Genomic DNA, 12,608 nt, shown 5'->3' on the forward strand with positions numbered 1-12,608 from the left:
ATGGTTCAAACAGGTATTGGGAGCTGCTGGAGTGGATACTGATATTTACACATCTCACTCCACCAGGGCAGCATCCACGTCGGCGGCTAACAGAATGGACGTGCCATTGGACCACATCCTGGTAACAGCGGGGTGGTCCATGGAAATAACTTTTTAAACATTCTATAACAAGCCATTAATAAAACCTGTTTCACTTACAGAGAGAATTTTAGACACTGCAAAAAATATATAATTTAAGCCCGGGATTAATTTATGTTATTGTTTCAAATAATACCATTATTATTAGGTGTCCTTGAGACTCTTGAAAGGCGCCCATAAATAAAAAATAAAATAAATAAATGTATTATTATTATTGTTTTACAAACAGATTAATGTTTGATTACGATAACATACTTCCTCCATTGGATGACTTCGGCAGCGAGTGAAGTATGGACTGTTACACGGTTTGAAATCACAGAACTTTAAAATCTTCACGTAATCAGCATGGCCGTATACAGGATAGCTGTTTCCAGAGTGAGGGATCTGGCTTGTGGCCATCCCTTAGGTATGTCAGGACAACGCTGACATCTCAGATCTTGGTATATCTAGGTCTAGGGTGGTTTGAATTGAAGGTACCTCTCATCAACCACTTTTTTTGCAGCAATACATAGAGGTACCTACTAGAGGAGGGGCAGTGCTGGACCTCCTGTTAGGAAATGAGACGGGACAGGTGGCGGAGGTATGCGTTGGGGAGCACTTCGGGTCCAGTGATCACAATACCATTAGATTTAATATAATTATGGAGAGGGTCAGAACTGGACCCAGGGTTGAGATTTTTGATTGGACAAAGGCTAACTTTGATGAGATGCGAAATGATTTAAAAGGAGTGAACTGGGACATTTTGTTTTATGGGAAGGATGTAGAAGAGAAATGGAGGACATTTAAAGGCAACATTTTAAGAGTACAGAATCTTTATGTTCCTGTTCGGTTGAAAGGAAACAGTAAAAATTGGAAAGAGCGCTGGTTTTCAAGGGAAATTGGACATCTTGTTCGGAAAAAGAGGGAGATCTACAATAATTATAGGCAGCATGAAGTAAATGAGGTGCTTGAGGAGTATAAGGAATGTAAAAAGAATCTTAAGAAAGAAATTAGAAAAGCTAAAAGAAGATATGAGGTTGCTTTGGCAAGTAAGGTGAAAGTAAATCCAAAGGGTTTCTACAGCTATATTAATAGCAAAAGGATAACGAGGGATAAAATTGGTCCATTGGAGAGACAGAGTGGACAGCTATCTGCAGAGCCAAAAGAGATGGGGGAGATATTGAACAATTTATTTTCCTCGGTATTCACCAAGGAGAAGGATATTGAATTATGTGATGCAAGGGAAACTAGTAGAGTAGCTATGGATACTATGCGTTTCAAAGTAAAATAAGTACTGACACTTTTGAAAAATATAAAAGTGGATAAGTCTCCAGGTCCTGACAGGATATTCCCTAGGACATTGAGGGAGGTTAGTGTAGAAATAGCCGGGGCTATGACAGAAATATTTCAAATGTCATTAGAAACGGGAATAGTCCCCGAGGATTGGCGTACTGCGCATGTTGTTCCATTGTTTAAAAAGGGTTCTAAGAGTAAACCTAGCAAGTATAGACCTGTTAGTTTGACTTCAGTGGTGGGAAAATTAATGGAAAAGATACTTAGAGATAATATATATAAGCATCTGGATAAACAGGGTCTGATTAGGAACAGTCAACATGGATTTGTGCCTGGAAGGTCATGTTTGACTAATCTTCTTGAATTTTTTGAAGAGGTTACTAGGGAAATTGACGAGGGTAAAGCAGTGGATGCTGTCTATATGGACTTTAGTAAGGCCTTTGACAAGGTTCCTCATGGAAGGTTGGTTAAGAAGGTTCAACTGTTGGGTATAAATGCAGGAGTAGCAAGATGGATTCAACAGTGGCTGAATGGGAGAAGCCAGAGGGTAATGGTGGATGGCTGTTTGTCGGGTTGGAGGCAGGTGACTAGTGGGGTGCCTCAGGGATCTGTGTTGGGTCCTTGTTTGTTTGTCATGAACATCAATGATCTGGATGAAGGTGTGGTAAATTGGATTAGTAAGTATGCAAATGATACCAAGATAGGGGGTGTTGTGGATAATGAAGAGGATTTCCAATGTCTACAGAGTGATTTAGACCATTTGGATGAATGGGCTGAAAGATGGCAGATGGAGTTTAATGCTGATAAATGTGAGGTGCTACACCTTGGCAGGACAAATCAAAATAGGACGTACATGGTAAATGGTAGGGAATTGAAGAATACAGTTGAACAGAGGGATCTGGGAATAACCGTGCATAGTTCCTTGAAGGTGGAATCTCATATAGATAGGGTGGTAAAGAAAGCTTTTGGTATGCTAGCCTTTATAAATCAGAGCATTGAGTATAGAAGCTGGGATGTAATGTTAAAATTGTACAAGGCATTGGTGAGACCAAATCTGGAGTATGGTGTACAATTTTGGTCGCCCAATTATAGGAAGGATGTCAACAAAATAGAGAGCGTACAGAGGAGATTTACTAGAATGTTGCCTGGGTTTCAACAACTAAGTTACAGAGAAAGGTTGAATAAGTTAGGTCTTTATTCTCTGGAGCGCAGAAGGTTAAGGGGGGGACTTGATAGAGGTCTTTAAAATGATGAGAGGGATAGACAGAGTTGATGTGGACAAGCTTTTCCCTTTGAGAATAGGGAAGATTCAAACAAGAGGACATGACTTCAGAATTAAGGGACAGAAGTTTAGGGGTAACATGAGGGGGAACTCCTTTACTCAGAGAGTGGTAGCGGTGTGGAATGAGCTTCCAGTGGAAGTGGTGGAAGTGGTGGAGGCAGGTTCGTTGGTATCATTTAAAAATAAATTGGATAGGCATATGGATGAGAAGGGAATGGAGGGTTATGGTATGAGTGCAGGCAGATGGGACTAAGGGAAAAAAGTTGTTCGGCAATGATTTGTAGGGCCGAGATGGCCTGTTTCCGTGCTGTAATTGTTATATGGTTTGTTATATGGAAGTAAAATAGTAAGATTAAACGAGAACTTACCAGTTTGAAGTTTGATCTTTATTTTATGTGTAGTTACGATGAGGGATTACGTGCCCTCCGCTCCCACCCTCAATTATAGAGATCAACTGGATAAGTTCTCCTTATCTTTACTATGTTTATTTCAATTATTGTGTTGTTTCTGTGATTCCACACCGCTGCTTTGAAGTAATATACACATGCGTGCTGGCGGGGTCTTCACGTAATCCCTCATCGCAACTCCTCATAAAATAAAGATCAAACGTCAAACTGGTAAATTCTCGTTTCATTTTACGATTATACTGCATCTGCCACGCATCTCACTCAACTTGTCCAGGTCACCTTGCAACCTCCTAACATCCTCTTCACAGTTCACACTGCCACCCAGCTTTGTGTCATCTGCAAACTTGCTAGTGTTGCTCCTAATTCCCTCTTCCAAATCATTAATACATATGGTAAACAGTTGCGGCCCCCAACAACGAGCCTTGCGGCACTCCACTCGCCACTGCCTGCCATTCTGAAAAGGACCCGTTCACTCCTATTCTTTGCTTCCGGTCTGCCAACCAATTTTCTATACATGTCAACACCCTACCGCCAATACCATGTGTTCTAATTTTAGTCACCAGTCTCCCGTGCGGACCTTACAAAAGGATTTCTGAAAGTCTAGATACACTACATCCACTGGCCCCCCCTTCATCCATTTTACTTGTCACATCCTCAAAAAATTCCAGAAGATTAATCAAGCATGATTTCCCTTTCATAAATCCATGTTGACTTGGACTAATCCTTTTACTGCTATCCAAATGCCCCATTAATGCCTCTTTAATAATTGACTTCACAATCTTTCCCACCACCGAAGTCAGGCTAACTGGTCTGTAATTCTCCGTTTTCTCTCTCGCTCCTTTCTTGAAAAGTGGGATAACATTAGCTATCCTCCAATCCCCAGGAACTGATCCTGATTCTATTGAACATTAGAAAATGATCACCAATGCGTCCACTATTTCTAGAGCCACCTCCCTGAGAACCCTGGGATACAGACCATCAGGCCCAGGGGATTTATCATCCTTCAGTCCCATTAGCCTACCCAATACTATTTTCGCCTAATGACATTTTCTTTCAGTTCCTCTACCCCCTTAGATCCCCTGTCCTCCAGTACATCTGGGAGATTGTTTGTGTCTTCCTTAGTGAAGACTGATCCGAAGTACCTATTCAACTCTTCTGCCATTTCCTTGTTGCCCATAATAATTTGACCCGTGTCTGCCTTCAAGGGACCCACATTTGACTTTGCTACTCTTTTTCCCTTAACATATCTAAAGGTGCTTTTACTGTCCTTCTTTATATTTCTGGCCAGCTTCCCTTCGTACTTCATCTTTTCAGCCCGTATAGGCCGCTTTGTTACCTTCTGTTGTCCTATCAAAGTGTCCCAATCCTCTGGCTTCCGGCTACTCTTTGCTGTGTTATACATCTTTTCTTTTAGTTTTATTCTATCCCTAACTTCTCTTGTCAGCCATGGTTGCCTCCTACTCCCCTTGGAATCTTTCTTCCTTTTTGGAATGAAATGATCCTGCGTCTTCCGGATTATGCCCAGAAATTCCTGCCATTGATGTTCCACCGTCATTCCTGCTAGGATCCCTTTCCAGTCTACCTTGGCCAGCTCCCCTTTCATGCCTTCATAGTCCCCTTTGTTCAACTGCATCACTGACACTTTCGATTTAACCTTCTTCTTCTCAAATTGCAGATTAAAACTAATCATATTATGATCACTCGCTCCAAGCGGTTCCTTTACCTCGAGTTCTCTTATCATATCTGGTTCATTGGACAACACTAAATCCAGAATAGCCTTTTCTCTGGGCGGTTCCATTTCAAGCTGCTCTATGAATCCATCTCGGAGGCATTCTACGAACTCTCTTTCTTGGGGTCCTGAACCAACCTGATTTTCCCAGTCTACCTGCATATTGAAACCCCCCATCACCCCATTGGCATTACCTTTGTCACATGCCAGTTTTAACTCCTGCTGCAACGTCCACCCTACTTCCGGGCTACTATTTGGGGGTCTGTAGATAACCCCATTAGTGTCTTCTTGCCTTTACAATTCATCAACTCAATCCACAGTGACTGTACCTCGCCAGTCCCTATGTCTTCCCTCGCAAGGGACTGAATTCCATCCCTAACCAGCAGAGATACCTCCCTCCTCTGCCCACCTGCCTGGTTAGAGGATGTATAACCCTGAATATAAAGTTCCCAGGCCAGATCCTCCTGCAGCCACGTCTCCGTAATTCCCACAATGTCATATCTACCAACCTCTAACTGAGCCTCAAGCTCATATACTTTACTTCTTATACTTCGCGCATTCATATACAATACATTTAACTCCTTACGCATCTCACCTTTCACATCGATCCCTATTACACTTGGCCATACTCTCCTATCCCATTGTGAGCTTCATTTCCCGTTAATTGTGGGGTCATTAACCATCCCTTTACTCTTTCCCTTTAACTCCGTCCTCGACTATCCCATTTGACACCCCACGCCCCTTATTTAGTTTAAAACCACCCATGTAGCTGCGGCAAACCTGCCTGACAGAATACCCGGGGACGTTTGCATTCCTCCTGTTAAGATGCAATCCGTCCCTTTTGTACAGTTCCCCCTTACTCCAAAACAGATCCCAGTGATCTAAGAATCTAAATCCCTGCCCCCTGCACCAGTTCCTCAGCCACACATTCAGGTCCGGTATCTCGCCAGCACGAGGAACTGGAAGCAAACCGGAGATAACCACCCTGGAGGTCCTGCTTTTCAGCATTTTTCCGAGCTCTCTAAAGTCACGCTGCAGAATATTTATCCCCTTCTTTCCGACATCGTTTGTGCTGACATTCACTACCACTTCCGGCTGTTCACATTCGCCTTTGAGGATTTTCCGTCTGTGATATCCCGTTCATTGGCTATATTTAAGAGGGAGTTAGATGTGGCCCTTTTGGCTAAAGTGATCAGGGGGTATGGAGAGAAGGCAGGTACAGGAGACTGAGTTGGATGATCCGCCATGATCATATTGAATGGCGGTGCAGGCTCGAAGGGCCGAATGGCCTACTCTTGCACCTATTTTCTATGTTTCTATGTTTCTATATCCTGGATCCTGGCACCAGTAAGGCAGCACACCCTGCTTGAATCCCGTCTATTCCTGCAGAAACCTCTGTCCGTACCTCTCACAATGGAGTCTCCAACTACTTTCACACAGAGAGTGGTGAATCTCTGGAACCCTCTGCCATAGAAGGTAGTTGAGGCCAGTTCATTTGCTATATTTAAGAGGGAGTTAGATGTGGCCCTTGTGGCTAAAGGGATCAGGGGGTATGAAGAGAAGGCAGGTACAATATACTGAGTTGGATGATCAGCCGTGATCATATTGAATGGCGGTGCAGGCTCGAAGGGCCGAATGGCCTATTCCTACACCTATGTTCTATGTTTCTAAGTTTACAATGGCGTTACCTGACGTTGGTCTCTTTGGTTTTGCCTCAACAGCCCTTTTTGCTTCGCAAGCCAGTCCGCCGCTCAGTGTGATAACGTCTTCTGTCCCGACAGCTTCTAAGTGGGTGAACCTGTTCACAAGAGGTACAACACCCGGGGACGTTTGCCTTCCATGTTTCCCTCCCTTTCCCACCGTCATCCTCCTTATCTCTTCCAGTACCTTCGGTGTAACAATCTTACTGTAGGACTTGTCGAGGAACGATTCAGTTTCTCGGACGAACCTGAGGTCATCCACTTGCTTCTCCAGTTCGCCAACACGGTCCTTCAGGAGCTCTACCTGTATGCACTTCTCAAGTTTGTAGCAGCCAGAGGCACCAGCAGTGTTCACCTCCCACATACTGCAAGCATCACACTGAATCAGCTTGCTTGACATCTCCTTCTTTCGTCTCTCCCTCTCCAGCGTTTTGCGTAGCCTCCTCTCCGAAGACTCTCGAGCCAAAGACTCGCACTTCCCTCACAAGGCCGCTCCCTCACTGCCGCTCCCAGAGAGCCGTCCTGCTTATATTGACTGACAAATTGCCTGATTTACCAATTTACAAACCAAATTCCTCAGTTTTAAACTGTTTCCCCCTCTGACTCACCTCTAACTCTCCTCCCACTCGGGCTAGAGCCAATCAGTACTTTTTCCTGCTTCTCTTTGCTGCTGTTTCTTCAAAATCCACGGGAGCTCTGAGTTAAATCTGCCTGTGCTATGCCTCTCTTTTTAAACTGTTTTCCCCGTCTGACATTTCTAGCTCTCCTCCCTATTATATCCTCCTTATTATACCCTAATAATCAGCAATTCAGCAATTCTTTATGTTACAGAGCATTGTACAGCCTCTTGTCTGTTCATATATGGTGAAAATCAGAGGATTGACTGGTTCTTCCGATAGAGGAAAGATTCGCCCATATGTAGTTATGCTGAAGGAGCTATTTTTGCAGATTCAAGCAGTCTTGTTTTTTGACCTTGTTGATTAGTTTTACATTACAATCTGTAGAGTAAAGGGTATCAACGAGTTGACTGAAAATCTTTCTGATTATTTACATTATAGAGCAAAAACATTCATGTTATTGTGCTGTAATCTCACTAGTGTTGTCGAATAAATGCAAAAACATTCATGTTATTGTGCTGTACTCTTGCTAGTGTGGGAGGAGAAATGTTAAGCATTCATTTATTGCTTCTAAATCTACAGCGGAATCCATTTTGTAACTTCTAAATCTTTAAACTCTTTCATTCCTTCCTCTTTATCATATATGATAACATTCACAGTCCTCGGTAGGTACACTATGGTCGCAAGCATTTAACAATAAAAATCAGAGCAATGATTAACAAAAAGATAGAGCCTTACTGTCACACAATACGCCAGAGTCCACCAAACCAATTGAATGGCCAGCAGCTCCCATTTCCTTCATTGTACCCATGCATGTCACTGCCAACCTTGCGGATCTTTTCAATTTCTTGGGAAATATTGGTAGCAAGGTCAGTGATATTAGTGGATTCATCAGGGATTATAGGATCCACACTCTCGTCTTATTATAGAACAGGTGCCTCCTTGTTGATCTTTTTAGGTAAAAGCAAACAGGAACTGACTGTCTTTATGCAGGGGTATGGAGAAAAAGGCTGAACATAGGTCAATTACTGGAAAGTTGTCAGTTTCTGCCGATATAGATGACAGAAGAATATTGGTGTCAGGTACTAAAGGAGCAATAGGGATCACTATTTTTTAATAACTCTCAGGTCTTAGATAACACATCATTTATTACGTCTTCCCACTTTCGGGATTGGCAGAATAGGAGTAATACAGGACTTTGCTTTTCACTAATACTCCTTGTTGTAATAAAGATATTATTACCATAGCTATCCGTTCTTCAGCCTGTGGGGCCAGCCAATATTGTTTTAAACATGGCAAGGCGGCACCCTTTTTTTAAAGTCACTTTATGTTCAAGGGCTGAATGCACTCATCCCACATGATTCTTATGCCTTGCCCATAGTTCAGAGGATACTTGGACCAGAGCCATTGGTAACATTGACGGATCCTCAGTAGGCAGCTGTTGCTTTTCGAAAATATGTCCCATTCCTTTCTGACCCATGTGATCTTTCCTTCTGTGTCATTGGCAACTTTAAAACATGAATTTTCTGTGTGTTCTTCACCATTGTATCATTTTTCCTATTTCTTTCGCTGTTGCTGGAGGTCTGGTAGCTACAGTTAAGTGTGACTCAGACGTGTCGCCCTTCTCAAATCGATCCCTTTGGTTTTTAGAGAGGTGGACCATTATTCCTAATCCCGGGATCCCAAAGAACAAATAAGGGGTCACTGTTAATGGTTCAAGTTTATTCAACCAGGGGGAGACTCGTTCCTGGTATCCGGGATTAGGGAGGCACGTATATAATTCAGTGCAATGCGTTTGCTTATGTTCATGGCTGGTTTCAATAAGATACTGTAAATACTGGCCTTTTTAAAAATGTTTTGTATGGCTTCCTTTTACCTCCAGTCTTGCAGGAGGACGTCCACGTTCATATTTCCTTTTTCCAATTTCCAATTATTTTGCAATCAGTTGGGTGTATCCAACAAGGATTATTTTCGACCTTCACTGCTGTAGGTGTAGTCAGTAGTTCTTGCAAGGGCTCCTTCCACCGTTCTCCCAATTTCTTCCCATCCCAATTTATTGCGAGAATTGGAAGAGCAAATATATAAGGAGATAGCAGATATTAGTAGTAAGCACAAGGTAGTGATTGTGGGAGATTTCAATTTCCCACACATAGACTGGGAAACACATTCTGTAAAAGGGCTGGATGGTTTGGAGTTTGTAAAATGTGTGAAGGATAGTTTTTTGCAGCAATACATAGAGGTACCTACAAGAGAAGGGGCAGTGCTGGACCTCCTGTTAGGAAATGAGACAGGACAGGTGGCGTAGGTATGTGTTGGGGAGCACTTCGGGTCCAGTGATCACAATAGTTTCAATATAATTATAGAGAAGGACGGAACTGGACCAAGGGTTGAGATTTGTGAGTGGAGAAAGGCTAACTTTGAGGAGATGCGAAAGGATTTAAAAGGAGTGAATTGGGACATTTTGTTTTATGGGAAGGATGTACAAGAGAAATGGAGGACATTTAAAGGTGAAATTTTAAGAGTACAGAAAATTCAAGGGAAATTTGACACTTGGTTCGGAAAAAGAGAGAGATCTACACTAATTATAGGCAGCATGGAGTAAATGAGGTGCTTGAGGAGTATAAAGAATGTAACAAGAAATAAATTAGAAAAGCTAAAAGAAGATATGAGGTTGCTTTGCAAGTAAGGCGACAGTACATCCAAAGGGCTTCTACATCTATATTAATAGCAAAAGGATAACGAGGGATAAAATTGGTCCATTAGAGAGTCAGAGTGGACAGCTCTCTGCAGAGCCAAAAGAGATGGGGGAGATATTGAACAATTTATTTTCCTCGGTATTCACCAAGGAGTATTATATTGAATTATGTGAGGTAAGGGAAACATAGTAGCTATGGAAACTATGAGATTCAAAGAAGGGGAAGTACTGACACTTTTGAAAAATATAAAAGCGGATAAGTCTCCAGGTCCTGACAGGATGTTCCCTAGGACATTGAGGGACGTTAGTGTAGAAATAGCAGGGGCTATGACAGAAATATTTCAAATGTCATTAGAAACGGGAATAGTGCCGGAGGATTGGCGTACTGCGCATGTTGTTCCATTGTTTAAAAAGGGTTCTAAGAGTAAACCTAACAATTATAGACCTGTTAGTTTGACGTCAGTGGTGGGCAAATTAATGGAAAGGATACTTAGAGATAATATATATAAGCATCTGGATAAACAGGGTCTGGTTAGGAACAGTCAAAATGGATTTGTGCCTGGAAGGTCATGTTTGACTAATCTTCTTGAATTTTTTTTGAAGTGGTTACTCGGGAAATTGATGAGGTTAAAGCATTGGATGTTGTCTATATGGGCTTCACTAAGGTCTTTGACAAGATTCCACATGGATGGTTGGTTAAGAAGGTTCGATTGTTGGGTATTAACGGTGGAATAGCAAGATGGATTCAACAGTGTCTGAAGGGGAATGGTAGATGGTTGTTTGTCAGGTTGGAGGCCGGTGACTAGTGGCGTGCCTCAGAGATCTGTGTTGGGTCAACTGTTGTTTGTCATATACATCAATGAAATGGATGATGGTTTGGGAAATTGGATTAGTAAGTATGCAGATGATACTAAGATAGGTGTTGTTGTGGATAATGAAGAGAGACTTAGGCGATTTGGAAGAGTGGGCTGAAAAATGGCAGATGGAGTATAATGCTGTTAAGTGTGAGGTGCTACTTCTTGGCAGGACAAATCAAAATAGGACGTACATGGTAAATGGTTGCGAATTGAGGAATGCAGTTGAACAGAGGGATCTATGAATAACTGTGCATAGTTCCCTGAAGGTGGAATCCCATGTAGATAGGGTGGTAAAGAAAGCTTTTGGTGTGCTGGCCTTTATATATCAGAGCATTGAGTATAGAAGTTGGGATGTAATGTTAAAATTGTACAAGGCATTGGTGAGGCAAATTCTGGAGTACAGTGTACAATTTTGGTCGAAAATTATAGGAAAGATGTCAACAAATTAGAGAGAGTACAGAGGAGATTTACTAGAATGTTGCCTGGGTTTCAGCAACTAAGTTCCAGAGAAAGGTTAAACAAGTTAGGTCTTTATTCTATGGAGCGCAGAAGGTTAAGGGGGGACTTGATAGAGGTCTTTAAAATGACGAGAGGGATAGACAGTTGACGTGGATAAGCTTTTTCCATTGAGCGTAGGGAAGATTCAAACACGAGGACATGATTTGATAATTAAGGGACAGAAGTTTAGGAATAACATGAGGGGGAACTTCTTTACTCAGAGAGTGGTAGCTGTGTGGAATGAGCTTCCATTGGAAGTGGTGGAGGCCGGTTCGATTTTATCATTTAAAAATACATTGCATAGGTATATGTACGAGAAAGGAATGGAGGGTTATTGTCTGAGTGCAGGTAGATGGGACCAGCGGAGAATAAGTGTTCGGCATGGACTAGAAGGGCCGAGATGGCCTGCTTCCGTGCTGTTATTGTTATATGGTTATATGGTTATATGGTTGTCAGTTCGTGATCTCCTGGTTGTAAGGATTCGCTGTTATGTTTAGTTGATAGTGGTTTCTGCATTTCTGTGGTTCAGTGGTGTCTGTAAGACTGAGAAGGGTTGGGTCAATTGCTGTGCATATGTAATTAATTCATCACTAAGATACTGTCCAGTCTCAGTCAAGGCTTTACTTAAACTCTTTAACTACTTACAAGGCAGACCCTGTAAAAATAGGTCATTATAAAGAAATAAACTATTTCAAATTAACAGATTTTTTTCTGAGATAATGTCATTTCCAATTCTCATCCAACACCTCAATCTGAATACCACATGGCCAGTGTGCAATTCAGATCTCTCTTGAATTCAATTCAAATGGTAAGAAATAGGAAGAAATCAAACTTAAAATACCGACAAGGTCACCAATCCTGATGCCAGGTCACGCAGCGAAGAAAATGACCAGTCTCTTTGCTGAGCCACATCCGCTGTTTGATAAAAGTTGAGAAGATAGAGAATAAACAGTTAATTTCCACATAGATCGGCAATGCATGTCAGAAGAGCAAAGGCAAAGAAAATAACTGTGCGGCTCCACCCCCACACAACTGCAACTTCTTAGAAACACTACCATTTAAACCGCATGAGAAGCTACAAAGATTTATCACGTAAATGAGCAGCTCATTCAATGACATCCTATTTCATCTGAATTGTAGGATTCATTCAACATTCACCCAGAACCGGTTCCACAAACAAGTACCAGTCTTGAAACTCACTCACTCTGCACCCTCTTTTATATCGAAGTCACGTGAGTGACTACGTGAAGAGCCCGCCATCCCGCCATCCGGCCATCCCGCATGCGCGTCAATACGTCTAACGCATGGCGCGCCTGCGGAAGCAGTTCGAACTGCTCTAGCAGGAAAGTCAATTTTAATTCCAACGGGCCGCTACAATAGCGGGCCCGAAGTAGCTATGGAGGCGGCCGGGGT

The sequence above is a fragment of the Amblyraja radiata genome, unplaced genomic scaffold (assembly GCF_010909765.2).
Source record: "Amblyraja radiata isolate CabotCenter1 unplaced genomic scaffold, sAmbRad1.1.pri scaffold_540_ctg1, whole genome shotgun sequence".
NCBI classification, from domain to species: Eukaryota; Metazoa; Chordata; class Chondrichthyes; order Rajiformes; family Rajidae; genus Amblyraja; species Amblyraja radiata.